This window comes from Camellia sinensis, chromosome 7 (genome assembly GCF_055761805.1).
Source record: "Camellia sinensis isolate YWXY chromosome 7, ASM5576180v1, whole genome shotgun sequence".
Taxonomy (NCBI): Eukaryota; Viridiplantae; Streptophyta; class Magnoliopsida; order Ericales; family Theaceae; genus Camellia; species Camellia sinensis.
Window position 1 is genome coordinate 160,110,329 of NC_138967.1, and position 23,478 is coordinate 160,133,806.

The following is a 23,478-nucleotide window of genomic DNA, read 5'->3' on the forward strand; positions in this document are numbered from 1 at the left end:
CCAAAGGCTTGTTAGGAGGAAGGTCAACCAACTCCTATGTGCCAGTGTGGTCTAAGGCTTGTAACTCTTCTGTCATTGCTTGCTGCCAAAGGGGGTTAGTACTAGTCTCATGATAAGAGTGAGGTTCATGTTGAGAGAAAATAGTAGAATAACAATGATAGTCACGAAGCAAGACAGAAGGTTCTTTTACCTAGGTAGATTGACGAAGAGATGTATTAGGAAGCACTGAGGATTCAGTGGGAAGCTCCGGAGGATAAGTGGATGCAGGGACTTCAAGAGAAGCGGGAGGACTAAGAATAGGAGATGGATATGCAGGACCGTCAAGAGAGCCAGAATTTGTAGAGGTGAGTGGACCTGTAGTAAGCTCATTAGTAGCATCTGTATCAAACTCATCATCAAAAAATAGAGGAATGGAGGGATCCGTGAAAAAAGGTGTAGTGAGAGAATCAGATGGGTGGAATGGAGACATGGAAGAGAACATTTTATGTTCCCAAAAGACGACATGTCGAGAGACACGAAGGTGTTTAAAGATGGGATCGCAATAGCAATAACCTTTGTGTTCAATGCCATATCCCAAGAAGCAACAAAGACGAGCCCGAGGTTCTAATTTGTTACTTTCATGTGGCTGTAATAAAACAAAACATGCACAACCAAAAACACGAAGATGATTATAAGCTGGGGACTTACCATAGAGATGCTCATATGGAGTTTGATTGTTGATGATGGGAGAAGGAACACGATTAATAGTGTAAGTAGCAGTGAGCATAGCCTCTCCAAAAAAACGTTTAGGATATGAGGCAGATATTAAAAGAGCACAAACAGTGTCAAGAAGGTGACGATGTTTGTGTTCGGCACAACCATTCTGTTGAGATGTGCCAGGACAAGAGGAGTGAGGGAGTGTACCATGGTGACAGAGAAATGTTAAAAAATTAGTTTCTTTATATTCTTGGGCATTGTCGACACGAAAATTTTTGATGGTGCGAGAAAATTGTGTCTTGACCATATTAGCAAAATCATAATAGTATTGTTGTAATTCAGAATGATGTTTCATTAGAAATAAGCATGTAAAGAAAGTAAAATCATCCACAAAAATTACAAAATACCAAGATCCCCCCATGGTAGGATGTGGTGAAGTCTCCTAGACATTAGAATGTATGAGATCAAAAAGTGCATGGGACGTAGAAATGCTTTATTAAATGGTAAAGATGGTTGTTTGGCAAGTTAACAAGATAAACAATCCATTGAATTATTTGTAACATGACCTAACTGACCATTGGACACTAAACTACGTAAACGACTAAATGACACATAGCCAAGATGGGAATGCCAAAGGTCGAGAGTACAACTAGTGGAGGCGACGACTGTAGGAGGAGAGAGTTGAGATGGAATGTGAAGATGAATGAGCTTGTATAAACGCCCAGTTTTACGGCCGATCCCAAGAGTCTGTCCCGTCCGAGGGTCCTGCATAATACAACCAGAGGAAGAGAAAAGAATAGTAAGACCAAGATCACAAAGTTGCCCAATAGATATTAGATTGAGAGTAAGGTGAGGAATTAAATAAGTGCTAGGAAGAGAAAAAATAGAAGTAGAGACATGGCCTATATGGCTAACACGCATGGGAGAGCCATCAACATGTAAATGGCAGGAATATTAGAAGTAGGCAGGGTAAAGGAGAAAATAGTAGAATCAAATGTCATATGATTGCAACAAGCAGAATCAAAGAACCATGAGGAGGTACCTGAGGTGATTGAAAGAGTAGTAGAAGATGTACCAGAAGTAGAGAGAACTTGTTTGACTATGGATTTAATGTCATGAAGTGTGAAGGTTTGGTTGGGCCCAGGAGGAGCAACATCGAAGGAAAGATGTGGTAGCAATAGCAGTAGTAGTAGCAATAGTAGAAGGAGAATGACCAGCAGATCGATAGCAGTAATGGGGTCGAGATTGACCTCCTTTGGAACGATTGTCACGAGGTTGGCGATTGGGATTTTTGAAGCAGTCACTCTGATAATGGCCAGGACCAGTCTTGTTGCACCACTTACAAATCCGGATTAGACATGTAAGTAAACCTTGATCAGAGTTATGGCAATAAGTACATGATTGGGCAATAGACAATTTGCTAGACTGATGAGAAGTAGCAAGAACATTATGAGTCTGTGGAGACTTGAGAGAGCCAAGACGAGTTTCTTTAGAAAGACGCTTGGAGATGGCATGTTCTAAAGTTGGAAGCGGATGGCGGTGGAGAAGAGAAGCTCGAATCGGTTCAAAATCGTCTCGAAGAGCCATCAGAAAAGATATCAAGTGTTGTGCATCTCGATATGTGGAGAACTGACTAGCATCGGCCTTGCAGTTCCATTCAGGTTTAGACAGAGACAATTGATGCCAAACAACATACATCTGGGACAGAAAAACATTGATAGATTGACCGGACTTTGGGCTCATGTGATGAAGTTGGCTAAGAAGTTGATATTGGTGAGCAAGAGAAGTGGTGCTATAACGAGTCTTTAAAAAATCTCAGATTTCTTTTGCCGTGTCAAAGCGCCCAAATTGAAGATTAATGATGGCAATGGAAGTATTATGACACCATGTGATGACCTAATGGTTTTTACTATCCCAATCATCAAGTCGGTTTTTATATTTAGAGGCAAGGTCATTCGTATTTTTGACAAGTTTGACAGTATCACCAGTAATAAGACGCCACAACTTCTTCCCTTTAAGAAAATTGGACATGGCTTGAGCCCAAATGATGTAATTAGAACCATCAAGAATGATGGAAATTGGTTGGGCCATGTCAGAACGATCCATAGAAACCAATAGAAAAGTAACATTTTTTTTCTTAAAGAGAAAATTAAATTGAACAGTAGGAAAAAAATAAGAGAAGGTGAGGTGCGGCGTACGTTAGCAGGAGTGGCGTAGAGTTCTGGTTGATGTGCAGCGCACGTTAGCAGGCATAGCATAGAGTTTTAGCTAATATGGAAGCTGAGGCGCCAACGTCAGAGAGCAGGAGGCTGACGTGTAGGGCTGACGTCAGCGAAAGGACAGAGGTGCATAGAGAAGGTGCGTACAACACGTGGAATTTATACACAGAAGTTAAGGCGGTGCGTGGGAGCGCGTGAAGGGTTGATTGGCCTTGATTTTTGCATCGTTGTACTCTTGGTAATGAGAGGAAGAGTTTGATGTATTCAGAAGTTGATTTCGACAACTTTGGTTACTAGACAGGTTGAGAAGAATAGACAGTGTAGTGGATGGAGCAGTATTTGTGTACTGCAAGAATTAAGAGGATCAAGGCTTTTGACCTAACTCTGATACTGTAGACACCCCATTTTTGACCATCCTAAAGACTTGGACGTCATCGTTTGAGCGCTCGGTGATTGTGCATGCTCGCGCTTGTTTGGAGTCCTCGAAGTTTTTGGCTGCGCGCCGTGCCTCTGAGTCTCTGAACTCTCTTGGTTTTGTGCTTGTTTTAAGCCAAACCTTGGTGCCCCCTTTTTCCTGGAGGGAGAAGCAGAGGTGTAGGCCACGTTTCTCCCTTGCCGACCACTTTTTCTCCTTGCTAGCCACTTCTGGTGGTCGGTCGACCAAGGGAGGTGGTCGGTCGACCAGCTTAAGTGGTCGGCAGCCGGCCACCACCTTCTCCTCTCTTGGTAGACCCCTTTTCTCCCCTGTCGACCAGTTTTCTCCCTTGTCGACCACTTGATGTGGTCGGTCGACCAGGGGAGGTGGTTGGTCGACCACCTTAAGTGGTCGGCAGCCTGCCACCACCTTCTTTTCTCTTGGTAGACCCCTTTTCTCCCCTGTTGACCAATTTTCTCCCTTGTCGACCACTTGATGTGGTCGGTCGACTAGGGGAGGTGGTCGGTCAACCACTTTAACTGGTCGATGGCCATTTTTTTTATTTTTGCAGATATTTTTGGTGCTAGTTGTGCCAGTTGTTGGGCACAGAATGCATCCCCCCTACACGTGCAGGGAGGGATTCAAGCAAGCTCTTGCTTGTATTTCTATAAAAGGGGAGGTGCCTCCCCTTTCTCAAGGGTTCAGATTTTTTAGAGCAAAAAATCTACTCTCTCTAGAATTCTCTCTGTCTTTATATTTTTATGCTTGAAACGGCTTGAAAGTGGGAATTCTTGGTGCATTTGCAAAGGGACTCTTGATCAAACACCTCTACCTTGAAGCTAAGGTTCTTGGAGGCCTCATTTGAGCTCTTAAAGACTAATTTTGGCTCAGAAGTTGCTAATTTTGAAGTTGTGCTTTAAGGGTGAGTGTCTTCCCTCTTCAGGCTTTCTTTTTAGATCAATCTTGGCCACCTTTGCATGCGGTTTTAGGCCTAGCTTTCAACTACAAAAACCTTTCTTTTTAAGTGTTAAAAATGGTTGTTTGAGGCCTTGTTTGAGTTAGGGGTGGTCTATCCCCTTTTGTGGCTTGTTTTGTTTTGCTTTGCTTTGAGCTATCTTTTAAAGCCTTTGAGATCACCTTTTCTTGGCCTTTTAACCACTGAATTCCAAAGGAATGTCAGTGGTGGAAAGTAGGTTTTGGGACCCAAAATAGGTGGGGGTGTTGCATGTGTTGATGGCCTCACTCTTTGGCATGTTTTTCTACCCTTTTGAGGCTCTATCTTAGCATGTTTTTGGTCCTATTTTAGCATGTTACAACTATATTTTTGGCTGGTTTGGCCTCTTCTCATTTGCTTTTTGTACTTGTAGTGCAATCTTACTCATTAGCCTTGCATGCTTAGTGTTTTGACCTATTATTCTAGCTTGTTTTAGCTCTATTGCAACTTGCTTTTGGCCTTGATTTAGCATGCTTAAACTCTGTTCCAAGTGGTCTTGGTCATGTATGGCTTGCCTTGTAGGGCTATAGTGTAATTAGCTTTGCTAGTCTTGTGTTTTGAGACCCCTGGCATGCCTTATTTGTGATGTTTGTGTAATATGGCATCATTTGATATGAAAATTCAGAGCATAAACTTCTGTCATACTCTCATGTTTATCACTCTTTCATTGTGTTTAAGAGTTGTGCCTTATGCCTTGCTCATAAGCCAACTTGCATTCATGTTTGTCTAAGCTTTTGGGCTATCATTTCAGCATGTTTTGGCCTTTGATTTGGCATGGTTGTGCTCTGTCCAGAGCTGGTTTGGTTGATTAGGCTATGTGTTGCATGCCTCTTGTGTAAAGCCTTTGACTAGCTTTGTGTTTCAAGTCTCTTTAACATGCTTTATTTGAGCTATTTGCATGATATGGCATCATTTGGCATGTAATTTCAGAGCATATACTTCCATCGTACACTCATATATATTGCTCTTTAAGTGCTTTTAAGAGTTGGGCCTTATGCCTTGTTTATGAGCCAATGCATGAACATCATTTTCTTGCCTTTCATGCTATCATTTTGGATCATTTTGGCTGCTGTTTTGGCATGCATGAGGTCTGTTTAGGGCTGGTTTAGTCCATTGAGCATTGTATTGCATGGTCCTAGTGTTGTGTCCTTCACTCGTTTCAACGCTTAAGTCTCTTAACATGTTATGCTTGCATGGTTTGCATACTTTAAGGTCTTTAGCATGCCATCTTAGCATTGAACATCTGTAACCTCCCCCATTTCTTCATTTTTCAATTTGATTTGAGGGTTGTTTGGCCTTAAGCTTGTGTTTAAGCATGAAGTAGGGTTTGTGCCCAAATGGCTTTAACCCTCTCTTGGGGGTTCCTCCTAGTCAAAGGGCATAATCCCTCTCATGTCCTAAATCACCCTTTGGTTGACCTTCTCTCCTTAGAGGACTTGCACATTGGTCTTAATCAATTAAGAAATGGTTTGGTAATGTAAATGAGTAAACAAGAATTGAGCAAAGTAAAACATGCCAAGATAACATATGTGTGTTGCATTGCATGTGTTTGGATCAGACATTAATCCAAACACGAGGAATGTGGCACGTTTCATACTCAAAGTGATGAAACGTGTTGCGTTTGTCGGTCGCCGACGCCCTTGATTGTGCATGATAGGGTGGAGGCCTTTCGAGTCTTATGTGTGCATTCACTAAAGCTTACACAAACTTGATTCTTTGGCCGCCATGCATTGAGAATGCTTGTTTGGTGGCCCGAGAGTCAAGTGCCATACTCCTTTGAGCTTGAGATATGATAAGGAGTGTGGAAGTGCATACATTTCCTTGCAAATACACTGTCTTGCCACTGTTTGTGCTTTGTTGCAGCAATAGGAGGAATTTCAGGGAAGTACTAGCCGATTACTGCTATTTTTGGCCGATAGCCCCTCAAGGTGTTCTTGAGATTAGAAAGGAGCAATTTGGAAGTTGGCACAATTTTCAGAGGTCTAAAGAGTGCAAATAGAGGCGTCTTGAGGCAAGGCGGTGGATTTCCTGGAGGACGCAACCGAGCATGCATATCTCCCTCGCCTGCGAGGCCATTTATCGCTTTGTTAGCTAGATGTAGTTAATTACATGTTGTTGTAATTAATTAGTTTAAAGTACGTTGTCCTAATTAGTTTAGACTAGTTAGTTATTCAATTTGTGTTGTAATAATTAATTAGCTAAGTTAGTTAATTAGTTGATGTGTAATAAGTAGCTTAGCGTAGCTAGCTTAACTCATTTATTCGGACCCTCCGTCGAGAGGGCATAATGTTGTAATAAGTGTGTGTGTTTGTGTGAATGTCTTCCAACCCCACGTCTTTCTTCCTTTTACTTAATCGCTTTCGATGGTTAGTTTAGGGTCATTTTCAATTAGCATACTTATACTATGCATATTTGCATTCATTCATTTGTCTTGCATGCACCGGGTTCAGCGCATCATTCAAACTGCATTGTATTTCAATTCCTGTTTGAATACATGTATCAATTGTTGCATTCATATGTCATCTTAGATAGCTGAGCCTATTTAGTTGCATTTTCGCATGTGTTGCATTAGGCATCTTGACATAGCTAAGATCATGCATGATTTCTAACTAGCTTTTTGTTTTGGCTCGGAGTACACTGTAAGTGTTTACACTTTAGCATCTTTCATGAGTGTAAATGTTGTCATGATAGCATGCTTGCCATGAGGCTATATGCTTAAGTGATTAACTGCATGAATGTCTGTGGATGAAGACTTTATTGCTTAAATTGGAACAATTCGTCAAAATGCGAGTTTTAGGCCCACTTTGCGAAGTGGCTAATTATCATGTTTTAAGCCCACTTAAGGGTGGCAAATCTGCACTTTAGCCTACTCGAGGGTAGCAACTTCAAACCATTTTCGAAAAATAAACATGAATTGTTTTGTTCCAATTCTTGTGATTTAGTCTATACTTGTGTGTTGTGCGCATCACATAGTAAAACTAGGCCAATAATCGGAAAAAGAACACATGTGTTTTCAAAACAACATATCATGCTTAGTAGAGGCCGATCCTTTGATCGGGCGAGTGATGGTGCTCATTTCAGGACCTTCCCCTCTCGTACCCAAGTTCCCGAGCCGATGCAACTTTGGTGATGACAGACACGTGGCCTTTGGCACGAGTCAGGGTTTCCTAAATTTCCCCAACACAAAATATTTAGGTAGCGACTCTGAAATCTGGCAAAGCAGTCCATGTTTGGCGCTTTTTGATTAAAATCGATTTTTCAAAACGATTTGCTGGATTTGGACTCTTTGGTGATTTATCAGTCTTACATTGCACTTTGTGAGATTAGATTCAGAACCATGACAAGAGTCCGAACTGTAGTAGCTAAGAACCCAATTCACGCCCTCGCGCGTGGAGCGAGTTTGGGTGGTCTACAGATACCTTGAAAGCAGAATATTCATATGAGAAGAAACAGAAGAGAGAAAAGAGATTGTATTCAATTGATGTTATTACAATACAAAGCTATTGGTATACATATAGGATTATGAGGAGTGCTGTATAAGGGAAAGAATAAGAAAATGAAAGAATAAATTTGAACATACCTAATAGGGAGGAGCCTATAATCTAAATATGGAATAGAAAGAATAATATATATATATATATATATATATCATATATTAACACTATTAATGGTGATCGGATTAGGAGGAAATTGTGCATAAGCAAGTGGTCAAGTGGAAGGTGGAAGATGGAAGATAATCTTGCATCTATTTAGGTAGAGGTTTGGTATCAATATAGGCCAGTTGACAAGTTGTAACTCGTCGGTAAGCTAACTAAAGTCAATTTTTAATCATATAAGAGCAACTCTAAAGTCGAGAGGCAAAATATCTTGTAAAAGTACATAAAAATGTACTCTTTTTATTTTGCATAAGTAGTTTAGTTAGTGTACATTTTAATCGTACTCTTTATTTTAGTTAATCAATTAAACTAACTTAACTAATTTTCTTAAATTTTTTTTTATAAACATAGATAAATAAATAAATAATCATTTTATAACATGCTACATATGTAGACATGGCATTTGCAAATATTTTTTTTTAAAAATATATAATTAAATTATTTCTAAACGATCATATTTTTAAATGGTAATATACAAACACAAAACCAACCAAAAAAAAAAGTAGTTAATTAGATGGAGGGAGCAATTTTAGGGGAAAACATTTTTGCTTCTCTATGAAAGCTATGGGCATCTTACCTCTTCTGATGCAGAGTCCTTTAGAGGAAGAGAAAACTAATTGCACTAGCAAAAATGCCCTAGCAAAAATGCCTTAAAGATGCTCTAACAAGCGAGTTGGTTAGGATTGATTTAGTTTGGTATTTTTTTTTTTGGCTCACCCTCAACTTTTAACCAAGAAAATGTCATGCTTGATCATTTATTTTTATCATTTATATTTATAATGTGATGTGACACATTAATTAATTTTTAGTTATGAATGTTATGTACAACTTATGCTTCTTTTGGGACACTCTAAATAAGTTATTTATCAATTTATTAACTTATTTTTATTATATCACCGCTTTATATTTATGTACATTTTTTCGTAATAAGCAAAAAAAGACAGAAAGTAAGTCATAGCCCCTAAAAAAACTCTTATTATATCAATAATAATAAAGTTTGTTGGGTGAAATAGTAAATATAAATAATTAAATTAAACAATAAACATAATGACATAGTACTAAACTATGGATCCAAAAATATTTGCTATGGACATTCCAGGACACAAGTGTTTGGCTGAGATTAATTTATTCTATTTGGAACTCATGGCTTAGATGAATCTCAGCCACAATACTTTTGGATGAATTTCTGACTAATAATTCTAGATTTGTATAACATTAGCCATTACAACAATAATTCTATGGATTACGAAAGATGGTAACGAATCAAGACCCAAAACCACGCTTGACAGGCCCATGTGAAATCGCGTTGATACTTTAATCTTTGGGGAGGCTCTAGACGCTCACAACTTCTCAGAAAACTTGTATACTTTTATAATGGCAGGACATAGAAGAATTTGGGGTTTCTACATTTTCCATTAAATTATATGAAATTGATTGTAATTGTTATCCATTGAATTGATGGCAATGGATTCGGTGCTTCAATTTGTTTTGGGAAAATTAGGTTTAGATCAATTATGGTTTTGTTTTGAAATGAAGTTGGTGATAGTTTGTATAAGCGGATAATTTTACATGATCATATTGCTCGGTCAAGCTAAGTCATTTGCGGCTGAGCAAGACATGCAGTCAAATGTTCGATGAGTCATTTGGTCACATATCCGGTCTAGTATAGTGTTTTTATGAGCAAGGCTTGAGCAAAGGGTAGTACTTATAACTTTAGAGACAATCGTCGGAGAGAAAATAAGATCTCATCTAGAACGGAGCAACATGTGTAGGTAGTTGCATAAAACTCTCTGTAGTCAAGTCAAAAGGAATAAAAGTGTCACTTAACTTTATATATCAAGATATTACATTGAGGGTTTGAGTTGTAGTACTAACTTAAGTATCGGAGTATGCTTGACTGATTAACCCAGCCAATAAGGACTTATGTGTTTATGTCCATAGGTCATGAGAGTGTTGTTAGATTTACCGACATTAATCATAGTCTGTATTCATCTGCTTATTCTAATGTGTTAGATTTTTTCTTAAACGATTTGATGTCGTCTATGAAAATTTTTATAGACTTAACGCCTGAGATGAAGGGAGAAATGCTTCTTCTGATGGGGAGCATGGTCACAACTTCCTAGCTAATCGGGATGTATGGATATAACTATATATTTTCAAATTAAAATTGGCAACATATATAACTGTACATGCTTGTTTTGCTACAAAGGTGTATCTTTATGGACTTAACAATTTTGCGCATGGACTAATAGGCCTAGAAAGTTTGAAATTGAATTTATGGCCCAAGCACTCTTATAATCATTATTATTAGGGTAAATCACACTAATTTTCGTATAAAATTTTAAGAACACTACAGGAAATGAGGGAATTAACGGCGTTTAATTAATGGTGTTTTATTAAACGTCACATTTGCTAATTTTTAACGACGTTTATAAAACGCCGGATATTTTTTAACCAAAACGGCACCGTTTTCTAATTGAAGGCTGTAACAAGTCCGCGAGGGACCCTTGCTACAGTTCGGACTCGATTTGTATCACGGTTCTAAATCTGAACCAAAGAGTCCAAATCCGGCAAATCGTTTTGAGAAACAGATTTTTTGAAAAGAAGTGCCAAACACGGACTGCTTTGCCAGATACAGAGTCGCCACCTAAATATTTTTTATGGGAGAATTTAGGAAACCCTGACTCGGTGCCGAAGGCCACATGTCCGTCATCACCGGAGTTGTCTCGGCTCGGGAGCTTGGGTACGATCGGGGAAGGTCAGCTATGAGCACCCCCTTTCACCCGGTCCGAAGACCGGCCTCTACTAACCGTGATATCCGTTTTTGAAAACTTTATGTATTCTTAAACCAATTGTTAGCCTAGAATTACTATGTTATGCGCGCAGCAAACAAGTATAGACCAAATCGCCCAAATTGGAACAAAACATTTCATGTTTGTTTTGAAAATGGTTTGCTACTCGCAAGTAGGCTAAAATGCAGATTTTGCCACCCTCAAGTGGGCTTTTAGAAAAGACGATTTTGCCACTATCTAGTGGGTTTAAAACTCACAGTTTTAATGCATTATTCCAATTTAGGTAATTCAACCTCCATCCACAGGCATTCAAGCAGTTATATCACATAAGCAGCTAGCCTCATGGTAATCATACTGTCATGGCAACACTCACACGCATGCGATATGCTAAAGCATAAAAGCTTACCTAGTACTCCGAGCCAAAACAGAAACTAGTCAGTAATCATATGCATGATCCTAGTTCATGTTAAAAATGGCTAATGCAACACATGCAAAGATGCAATCTAAACAGGCTCGGCTAACCCTAAAATGGCATATGAAATGCTACAAGTAACATGTATTCAATTTGGAATTGAAAAGTACAATGTAGTTTGTATGATGTACCGAGCCCGGTGCATGTCAACAAATGCATGAATGCACGCATGCATAGCATAAGGTATGCTAAAATAAATGTGCCCTAATCTACCATCATAAGCAAGTAAATAAAAGGGAAGAAAGAAGTGGAGGTTGGAAGACATGCACACCACGCACACACACTTATTACAGACACGCCCTCACTCGGAGGGACCAAAATAATAATACAGCCCGAATAATTATTACAAAACTTCTAGTCTAATCAAAAAAAGGTGCCAAGGGAAGATGGCCACAGCCCCCGCCTCGGGATGCGTGAATAATGCACGTTCGATCCGACTTGCCCGGAAACTCGTTGCCATAGCACTACTGCCTCTGTTTTCACTGCCTTTTCTTCTCTGAAAACTTGTCAAAGTCCCAGAGAACCTTCTATGAGCATTGCAGAACATCATCGGCTGGGAGGAATGGCCACCGGCCGTGTACAATAGCCATCGGCTGGAGATAAATCTATCGGCACTGAATAAATGGCCGGTCAGCACTGAATGTTGCCGGTCGGCAGAAACTTCCTGCAGAAGACAGTTTTGACAGCAACAAAGGACAGGCAGTGTATGGCATGAAATTTCAAGCAAATGTGTGCACCAACACATCCCTTATCATGCTTTTGACTCAAAGGGGTATGTTCCTTGATTCTCGGACCACCAATTGTGCATTTCGATGCGTGATGGTCCAAGAAACCAAGTATGCGCTTTGATTTCAAATGTCATGCAAACCAAACAAACACATAAAGCCCAACCTCTATCACATGATCAAGAGGCAAGGCATGCATGCTAATGTAATGCAACCTAGATATGCAAACAAGAATACAGGCATGTTATGCAACTACATGGCATACACAATGCTAACAACATAACATGCGCAATGCTTTGAAACATGGCATACACAATGCAAGATGGGCTTACACCAATACAAGTGGACCTCAGCCACACTCACATAGGAGGCCATAAGATGAAAATGACGTGCCTCGAAATGCGTGCACACGGGCACGCAAACTGAGGCAATGGCATATGCAATGCAGTGGCTAAAATGGCATATAGAATGCAACATGGACTTATACTAACATGAGAGAGCCTCAGCCACACTCACATAAGAGGCCGATGGATGAAAGTGAAGTGCCTCGAAATGCGTGCACACAGGCACGCAAATCGAGGTAATGGCATACGCAATGCAATGGCATGGAAAATGATATGCAAACATGCTAATGGAATTTCAGCACTAAAATGTGGGGAAAAACAGCCCCGAAATGGGGCGAAAACACACCCGATGCATGGAGTTAAACCGAAATGCAACATTAGGTACATAAAATGGCTTACAGCTATACAAAGCATGCATAATTGATACATGGAATGAAAAGATAGAAGCAAGGCAGCCTCAAAATAAGCATTTTTTCAGTACAAATCATGGCCAAACAGCAAGCAAAGATAGGGCAACAATGGCATGCAAAAATGGCCCTAAACATGAGATTATGAAGCAACTCACAGCTGCTAACTCCAAATAGGTTAGAGCCCTTCAACAACATTGAAGAGGGGCAAAAAATAAGCATATTTACAGAACTGTAAAAACCCCAAAACAGTATACAAACATGCTAGAAATGCAATGCAAAATGAGGCTCAAAAGTGGCTATAACACAAAGTCTACAAAATATTCCACAAATGGCCAAAGACCCTTAATGAAACATGAAGAATGGGAAAAAATAAGACTATTTTCAGTACTGTAAAAAGGCCAAAAACAGAAACATGATAGGCTGCCAAAGCATGCAAAAATGGGGACCAAAGAGAGGATATAACATGAAGTGGCACATGGAGGTCCCAAACAGTAATGAGCCCTTCTTCAATGTTGAAGAGGGGCTCAAATAAGCCTATTTACAGTTTACATCATGCTCCAAAATAGATCACACGCAAGCCAAAAATTCTATGCAAGATTATGGCATTCAAGGAGGATATTGAAGCAAGTGCAAGATGGGGGGACTCAAACAGTATTGAGCCCTTAAGCAAAAGTGAAAAAGAGCTCAAAATAAGGCCGCTCTCAGTTAGGGCCGGAGCTCAAAACAGTAAGCATGTATGGCTTACAAATGATACAAGAAATGGACCAAAAACAAGGGAAATGAAGCTCACCCTTGAAGACAAGCCTTTAGCAACTCTTGGATTGAGAAATGGTGCCTCCAAGCTGCTGGAAAGCTCCCCAAGCTGCTGGAAAGCTCCCCAAGCTGCTGGAAATGGAAGTGGTGGAGTGATGCTATAGGGTGTAGTGCAAATAGGCCAAGAACAAGGCCCTTTTGGACCCTCAAAACCAACACAAATGTAGAGAGAGAGGGAGATATATAGAGAGAGTGATATATATCTCTTCTATATCAGATTTTCTAACCTCCTAAAGGGGAGGAGAGGCTCTCTTTATATAGAGAAACCAAAGGGGCAAAGCTTCTCTTAGAAGCTTGGAGCAAAAGGGCCAAGCTTCTTGGAGAAGCTAGGCAAAGGGGTCAAGAAGTTCAAGCTTCTTGGAGAAGTTAAACAAAAAGGTTCAAAAGGGTCATGCTTCTTGGAGAAGCTTTAAAAGGGTCAAAAGGTTCAAGCTTCTTGGAGAAGCTAGAAAAGGTCAAAAGGTTCAAGCTTCTTGGAGAAGCTAAAAAATGGTCAAGCTTCTTGGAGAAGCTAAAAGGGGTCAAACTTCTTGGAGAAGCTAAAAAAAAGGTTCAAGAGGGTCAAGCTCCCTCAAGAAAAGGTCTCGGCCAGGACAAGTGGCCGACTGATCTAAAACAGTGGCCGGCCGGCCAAACACAATGCCGACTGGCAACAAAAGGTGCCGACCGGCAGAAAAGATTGCCGATGGCAGTAAAAACCAGCCGGTGGCCTCTAGCCACTGCCGGTGGTGTGTGGGGATGCCTCACAAGGCATTCCCTGCCCCTCCAAGGCAAAACACGATTGTTTAGTCCAAAACCAGACACAAAACGGTCAAGTTCGGAGATCCTGAGGCAGGGCGCGTAGCCGAGACCTCCGGGAACTCCAAACGAACACAAACAAGGATGATCACCGAGTGTTCAAACGATGACGTCCAAGTCTTAAGGACGGTCAAAAATGGGGTGTCTACAAAGGCGTTTAAAAATGCCTCTGAATGATGTAGGTACACGCGCCCCTTTATGAAACCCTTATTTTTGAATTTGAGCCCAAAATGTAAGAGCAATTTCGCGCACATCTCTTTCTCTCTCTCAGCGACAAAGAAGACGGAGGAGATCAATCGGCTATTCTTGAAGCTTGAATATATAACACTGAGTCTTAGCTTGAATACGCACACATTTCCTCATCAAAGCTCCATCTGCACCTGGGATTTCGAAGATTTAAAGCGATTTCGAAGCGATTTCGAAGCTCCATCGCTACCATCATCTGTACCGACGAGGAAAGGGGCTCCACCGTCTCTCTCTCTCTCTCTCTCTCTCTCTTGGTCTCTCTCTCTCTAGATCTATGAAATCAATGTTTTGAAGGCATTCTTACTTGATCCTCATTTGTCGAGATTTAGAGAGAGGCATTCTGACTTGATCCTCATTTACTGAACTTTAATCGGTACTCTCTCCCTCTCTCCCTCTCTCGCTCTATTTCTTTTGAATTTTACTACATGTATAACATTTGTATATATCAATATGTGTGTTTGTTGAATTGATCTGTTAGGTTCTTTTTTTAACTGAAAGAAACTTCTACACTAATTTTCATATGACAATTTGGATAAATAGGACACAATATTGGGCCAAAAAGGATGATAGTTCAACAAAAATTTAACCGTAATTGTGAATCAATATTCTGGAAATACATATTAGATCATAGAGCTACAAAACAAACATTTGTTTGCCTGTGTTCATGTAATTACCTATATATTCACCATTTACAAATGCAACCATTGAGTGGCCAAGGTTTGCTATTTGTAGGACTGGGTTAATAACATCAGAACGCATTGGTTAGTCACGACAATCAAAACGTATGCTGCAAGATGAATTCAAAAAACATGTCAGATTTGTGGAAAGTTTAGAAAGAAAATTGTGAAAGTTGAGTAAGATAGGATTACCTGGTGCTGTACCAAGCATAGTCTGAGGTATCTTTAGTCAAGCTATAGAGCTCCAATGGAGACTTGCTTTTTAGTGGTAATTGGTGTATGTTTGGACTACTTTCTTGGGACATTTCCCATTTAAGATGTTGTGCATTCTTTGATGGATGGAAATTCCTTGCATAAATATGTGTAGGAAGGTGAGTGTCATTAGCAACATATGAAGACAAAAGTTTGAAGAGAGGACTATCATTACAAATTTTGGAAGTACAGATACACAGTTGAAATGTGTTTTTTTTTTAGAAGGGCACAGTTGGGGTGTTAATTAGGCAGTTTGGGAAAATTAAAGTTCGAGTTTGAAATCTGACCATAAATGGGTCCAATTATAGTATGTTTTAAAATCTTAGCTCACAAGCAAATGGAAGTCAAGGTTTAGGGACTTCCAGACTTGTATTGAGAGGAATCATAAATTTAGATGTCCCAACTTCCATTTTTTTTTTTTTAGTTTTTGTTTAAAGTGATAAAATTTTAGTTTCTATTTTATTTTCTTTTTCTCCTCAAATGCCAATCCAAACACAATCATAGTGTTGCATCTGATCTTTATTAAAGTTTACTATGTAAAAATTGGTCACTATGATTTTAATGAAAAGTTGAATTGGTGAGAGTATAAATTTGTACAAGCATAAAGTTGCTTCATTATAATTGTGGGTTCAAATTACAAAAACAATTTTATTGCTCGTATAGTAAAATTGTGTATGTCTAGTATTCCAATATCATATCATATATACCAATTAATTTTTTCTCACAATTATATTAATTAAAAAAAATATTTCAAACGCATTAATATTTCTCACAATGAGATTGAAGAGAATACAAGGTTAGACAACGTGGCTGAATATGTTTCTGGATAAGTAGGGCGAATGAAAGAAAAGCCTTGAATGTTGCATGGACAAAATTACTCAAGAACACCTTCGTGGGAAGGAAGTGTATGTGTTAGACACCAAATTTACTGACCTTCAACAACCCTGTAGATGAACTCTAGAATCTATATATATCAACCAACACAACAGACATCATATTAACCTCCATCTGTGTTTCTGGTAAAAGAGAAAAAAAAATCATGATATACGTAACTAATATATGTAAATGTGTAGCAAATGGAAAACCATGAGAAAGAAAAGCGAGTTGTATATTTGTGTGCGGAATTGTCATAATCTAGTTGCCGGCAGTGCCATCTAATTCTATATATCTAACCTCAACATTATCTTTTGAGGATTGCTGTAGACCGCCTGGAACTCCGCTCTCCGTACGCGAGGGTGCAAATCGTTTTGTTCTTTAGCAACTACAATTCGAACTCGTGTCACGGCTCTGAATCTAATCTCGCAAAGTGCAATGCAAGACTGATAAATCACCAAAGAGTTCAAATTCGGCAAATCGTTTCAGAAAACTGATTTGAATAAAGAAGTGCCAAACATGGACTGCTTTGCCAAATATAGAGTCGCCACCTAAATGTTTTGTTTTGGAAAATTTAGGAAACCCTGACTCGTGCCTAAGGCCACGTGTCCGTCATCACCAAAGTTGCCTTGGCTCAGGAACTTGGGTACGAGAGGGGAAGGTCATGCAATGAGCACCCCCGCTCACCTGATCAAAGATCGGCCTCTACTGACATGATATGTTGTTTTTGAAAACACATGTGTTCTTATTCTGGTTATTAATCTAACCTTACTATGTGATGCGTACATCATACAAGTATAGACTAGATCGCCTAAGTTGGAACAAAATTTTAATGTTCGTTTGTTTGAAAACGGTTTGAAGTTTGCTACTCGCAAGTAGGCTAAGTCGTAGTTTTGCCACCCTCAAGTGGGCTTAGAAAACATGGTGATTGGCCACTTCAAGTGGGCTTAAAGCGCACATTTTGATGAATTATCCCAATTCGAGCAATGAAGCCTTCATCCACAAGCATTCATGCAGTTATATCAGTTAAGCAAATAGCCTCATGGCAAGCATGCCAAACATGGCAAGACTTACATGCATGCAAGGATGCTAAAGCATAAACACTCATAGTGTACTCCGAGCCAAAACAGAGAACTAGGTAGAAATCATGCATGATCCTAGTTCATGTTAAGATGGCTAATGCAACATATGCAAAATGCAACTAAGATAGGCTCGGCTATTTTAAGATGTCATGTGAATGGAACTTGATAACATGTATTCAAATTTGTATTGAAATACGATGCAGTTGGTATGATGTGCCGAGCCCGGTGCATGCAAAACAGATGAATGATGCATGCATGCGAAACATAAGGATGCTAATTGAAACATGCCCTAAAACTAACAATCAAAAGCTGATAAGCGAAAGGGAGAAAGAAATGGGGGTTGGAAGACATGCATCACACACACGCACGCTTATTACAACAGTGTGCTCTCTCGATGGAGGGTCCAAATAATAAGCTAACTGTAGACGCGCCCTCGGGCCTCAATGTTACAGTTCGGACTTGATTGATGTCACGGTCCTGTATCTAATCTCGCAGAGTGCAATGCAAGACCGATGAATCATCAAAGAGTCCAAGTCTGGCAAATCGTTTTGAAAACAGATTTTTTTGAAAGAAGTGCCAAACATGGACTGCTTTGCTAGATACAGAGTCGCCACCTAAATATTTTTTTATGGTAAATTTAGGAAACCCTGACTCAGTGCCAAAGGCCACGTGTCCGTCATCACCAAAGTTGCATCGGCTCGGGAGCTTGGGTACGATTGGGGAAGGTCAGCTATGAGCACCCCCTCTCGCCCGATCTGAAGATCGGCCTCTACTAACCGTGATATCCGTTTTTGAAAACGTTATGTGTTCTGTTTCCGGTTATTAGCCTAGAATCACTATGTTATGCGCACAGCAAACAAGTATAGACCAAATCGCCTAAATTGGAACAAAACATTTCATGCTTGTTTCGAAAATGGTTTGCTACTCGTAAGTAGGCTAAAATATAGGTTTTGCCACCCTCAAGTGGGCTTTAGAAAAGATGGTTTTGCCACTATCTAGTGGGCTTAAAACTCACAGTTTTAATGCATTATTCCAATTTAGGTAATTCGACCTCCACCCACAGGTACTCAAGCAATTATATCACATAAGCAGCTAGCCTCATAGTAATCATGCTATTATGGCAACACTCACACGCATGCGGTATGCGAAAGCGTAAATGCTTACCTAGTACTCCGAGCCAAAACAAAAGCTAGTTAGTAATCAATGCATGATCCTAGCTCACGTTAAGATGGCTAATGCAACACATACAAGATGCAACTACAATAGGCTCAGCTACTCTAAGATGGCATGTGATGATGCTACAACTAACATGTATTCAACTTTGGAATTGAAATACAAATACAGCTAGTATGATGCGCCGAGCCCGGTGCATGTAAGACAAATGTATGGATGCACGCATGCTATCATACTGTATGCTAATTGAAACATGCCCTAGGCTAACCATCGAAAGCTAGTAAATAAAAGGGAAGAAAGATGTGGGGTTGGGAGACATACACACACTCACGCGCACTTATTACACAATTGCCCTCACTCGGAGGGTCCGAATAAATATTACAGTCCGAATAAATAATATCAAATTAACTATTACAAAACTTCTAATTAATTAACAAATTAAATGCAGAAAGAAGGTGGCCACTGCCCCGCCTCAGGATGCGCGAATGATGCATGCTTGACTCGTCTCGCCCGGAAACTCGCTGGCATAGCACTACTGCCTCTGTTAACACTGCCTTGCTCCTCTGAGGACTGCCAAAGTCCAAGGGTATGCTCTTTGGATGCTGGGGGATACCACTGATCAAGTAGAAACACCATCGGCCGAAGGGGATGATCACCGGCCACTGAATAAGCTATCGGCCACAAATTCCTAGCCGGTCAGCACTGTATTTAGCCGACCGGCCAAAACTTCCTGTAGAACCTGCAGTTGACAGCAGCAGAGGGCAAGCAGTGTATGTCATGGAATTTTTAGGCAAATGTATGCATGGACACACTCCCTGTCATGTAATGGACTCAAGGGAGCATGGCCCTCGACCCTCGGGCCATCAATTATGCATTTTGATGCATGATGGGCTAAGAGGCCAAGTTAGCAACTTAATGTAAATGCATGCAAACAAAACACATGAATGCCAATACCCTATCATGTTGAGGTCAAGGGGGTCGGCGACTGAGGATCGAGGCGCGTTACGTCACTTTGAGTACGAACGCATCTCAATTCTCATGTTTGGTTTGACACCCCAAACCAAACAATGCAATATATGTATGCAAATGTGGCTCAACTATGCAACATGAGGCTAAGTTACAAGGATGCCAAATGCAGGGTAACCTAAACATGCAAATGTAATGTACTAAGCATGCGAGATGCAATGCAATGCAACCTAAAATGTAATGTAAACATGGCACAATGCAAGCATGCAACTAAAGGTAACAAGTCAAGCATGCAACCATATACAAGAGTGGACTTAGGCTGAAATGGGAGGCCCCAGCCACACCCCAAAACAGTGGCCAAAGATGCCAAAATGATAGACAACAAACATACCAAACAAGCAAATCAAAGGGGCCTAAAGCTAAGGCATGGAGGGCTATTCTCAAGAGCACCCAAAGGTAAGGTACAAGGATACCAAACACTCACGTTAGACTCTAAAATGCATGCAAAAGATGGCACCAAAACATGCTAGGAAATGGATACAAAAGAGGAAGCATTCAAGGCCACTAGAGAGAGTATCCTACTACAACCACCCCAACCACTCATGGCATGCACTTTTCAATACAAATCAGAGTTTCAATATGTAAAATGAGCCCCCAAAATCCACTGGTATGGCAGCCTAAGTGACTTAAACAAAATGCATGCACCAAAGCTCATTTCTAGGCATAAAAGTACACATCCTCAAAACATGAAAGAGGTGATGAATGCAAGCATACAAGCATGGTTTGAGGACTGAAATGACATATAAAATGACTCCAAATTATTGAAATAGACTCAACAAAACATGCTCATGCCTCACACACTTAAAGCTCATAATGTCAAGATGCAAGTAGGTCATACCAAACATGGCAAACATGATTAAATCAGTACCTCGCAGACCTTAAACATGGCAAAATATGACCAAGGACTTCACAAAGCAAGGCCAAAATATGAGAGCATGGTGGTCTAATGGTATGATGCACTTTTAGACAACATGGAGGAATGTAAAGCAAGTATAATATGCATGCAATGGGTCATTAATTCAACCAAGCCAGAGGCAACATATGACGTAAACAACACCCAAAACATCTGATATGGAACCAAAAACAAACCAAACATGCATGTTACCCTTATGAGCCAAAACATGAACAAAATGAGAGACCAAGGGAGAGGGGTGTCCCTCCCCTATGCAAGACCTCAAACCCCCTTCTTCACCACTAAAAATCCACTGGATTTCAGTGGTGAGAAGGCTAATACACCAAAGAAATCAAAACTTAATAAAGGAAGCACAAAAAGGGGCCAAACAAGGCCTAAGAGGGGGAGTTCGACCCCCAATGCCAAAACAACCTTAATGAGATATCTTAAGCATGCAAATACAAGACTTTTTTCAGTTATACACAAAGTTCAAAACAATGAGCAAGATAAGAAAAAGCCTAGTGCAAGATTGGGGAATCTAAAGTAAAAGAGTTACCCTTGAAGAACCCTTGATGAACAGCAAGCGCAGCCTTCTTCTTTTGATCAAAACCAGTCCAAAACCTCAAGAACAAACCCTCAAAGCCTCTCAAATTCGAAGTGAGGTGTAATGCTATGTGTTTTGGTGCAAAACTAAGAACAAACACACACTTTAGGCCCTCAAACGCACACAAAATGAAGAGAGAGAGAGGGAGATATAGAGAGAGAGGATGATATATATCAGATATATAAGTGTATAGCTCTAGTTTTTTGCTTAACCCAATCAAAGGAGAAGGGAGGTGTCTTATATAGACAAGGGAAAGCTTTGAAGCTTCTTAGAGAAGCTAAACAAAAAGGGGGCAAAGGGGGCAAGGCTTCCTGAGGAAGCTAGGACAGCTGGCAAGTTTCTTGAGGAAGCTTCGACAAAGGGTGAAGCTTCCTCAAGAAGCTTTGACCAAAAGGGTGCAAAAAGGGCAAAACAGCCACATGTTTGCCCCGGGGCAGGGTTGGTGCATTCCAGCTGGCACAGCTGGCATGCACCATGCCTGAAAAAGGTAAAAAGCTACTACCAGCCAAAAAAGGAGGTCACCGGCCAAACAGATGGCCGGCCGGCCATACTGAGTGCCGACTGGCCGATGGTATAATTCACCAATGGTCGGTAGCCTCAAAACATGGCCGGTGGCCTCAAACCAAGGCCGGTGGGTGTCAGGGGTAGCTAACAAGCTACTTTCTATCCTCAGAAGCAAAAACACAAGTGTTTGGTGCAAAACCAAACACAGAATAGTCGAGTTGAGAGATCTTGAGTCAAGGCGCGTAGCCGAGACCTCCGGGAACTCAAAACGAAACACAAACATGAGTAATCACCGAGTGTTCGAGGGATGACGTCCAAGTCTTGAGGACGGTAAAAAATGGAGTGTCTACAGTTGCCCCTCTTTGACAGAACTCGAAAGTCATAACGATGACGAGAGTGAATGTCAAAGCCCAGAGACGACCCATTTTTGACAAGGCCGAAGACTTAGACAGGCATACAAGCTACAGATAAGATATGCGCCCAAAGGCAGGGGCAAAATACAAGACAATGTACAAAGCCGAACATAGCTTATGATCATGCAAAGAAAGCTCTAACAAAGCATAATAATGCAACAGTTTTAAGCTAGCATACACCAAACTACACTACAATGCAGAAAGGATGTAAGAGAATTATGCAATTCTCGATATGTCTCACTCGGAGAATGCAGTACCTGTCCGGTTCGTCTGGTTGCACCAGCCTCAAATGAATCGTACATACAATATCGTGCCTGCAAAGAAAGCAAACTTAATAGGTACAATATTGTTCGCAACATGCCTAATAATGCAATCGAAAGTGCGTGACAACGCAAGTCGAGTGGGGCGCATAACAATGTTGTGAAGGCAGAAACACATGTAAGTAAAGAACACGTGACAATGTGCACAATGTGTATGAAGAAATTTGAACACATGTAAGTAAAGCATGCGTGTTTACACGAGCAATGTGTATAAAAATTTGAAATTGAACACATGTAAGTAAAGCATGCGTGTCTATGCAAGCAATGTGTATAAAAAGGAACTTGAACACATGTAAGTAAAGCATGCGGTCTACGCAAGCAATGTTTATAGAAACTTGAAATTGAACACATGTAAGTAAAGCATGTGGTCTACGCAAGCAATGTGTATAAAAGGGAACTTGAACACATGTAAGTAAAGCATGCGGTCTATGCAAGCAATGTGTATAGAAAGGAACTTGAACACATGTAAGTAAAGCATGCGGTCTACGCAAGCAATGTGTATAAAAGGGAACTTGAACATATGTAAGTAAAGCATGCGGTCTACGCAAGCAATGTGTATAGAAAGGAACTTGAACACATGTAAGTAAAGCATGCGGTCTACGCAAGCAATGTGTATAGAAAGGAACTTGAAGTATGGTAAAGGTAAGCTATCCAAGATGTCGAAATACAAAGTATTGCAATATATTATAATTGAAGTGATTCGTGGATTTCACAAGATACACAAAGGATACGGGAGGGGATGCTCCTCGCACGCACAGAGTATTGCTCATAGCAGACACAATTTGAGGTCAACTCGGAGGTCTACGGACATTTCAAAGGTGTACTTCCTTGCGCTGCCTTGAGAAACTTGAGGTGCCGCACCAAACAATGGATCCCAACAAAGGCGCGAGAGATGTATTGACCTCAAGGGATGGGTTACCGGTATCAACTCTGATACTTTGCTGCCCTACTCTCTTTTTGCTTTACTTTCCTTTTTACTGGTAGTTTAAGCACATTTTTACTTTTTCTCAAAACTGTATATTTTTGCAAAGCATATGATGGGAATGAAACTGCTATTTTGTTCAAAAAGGTGTTGCATTTGT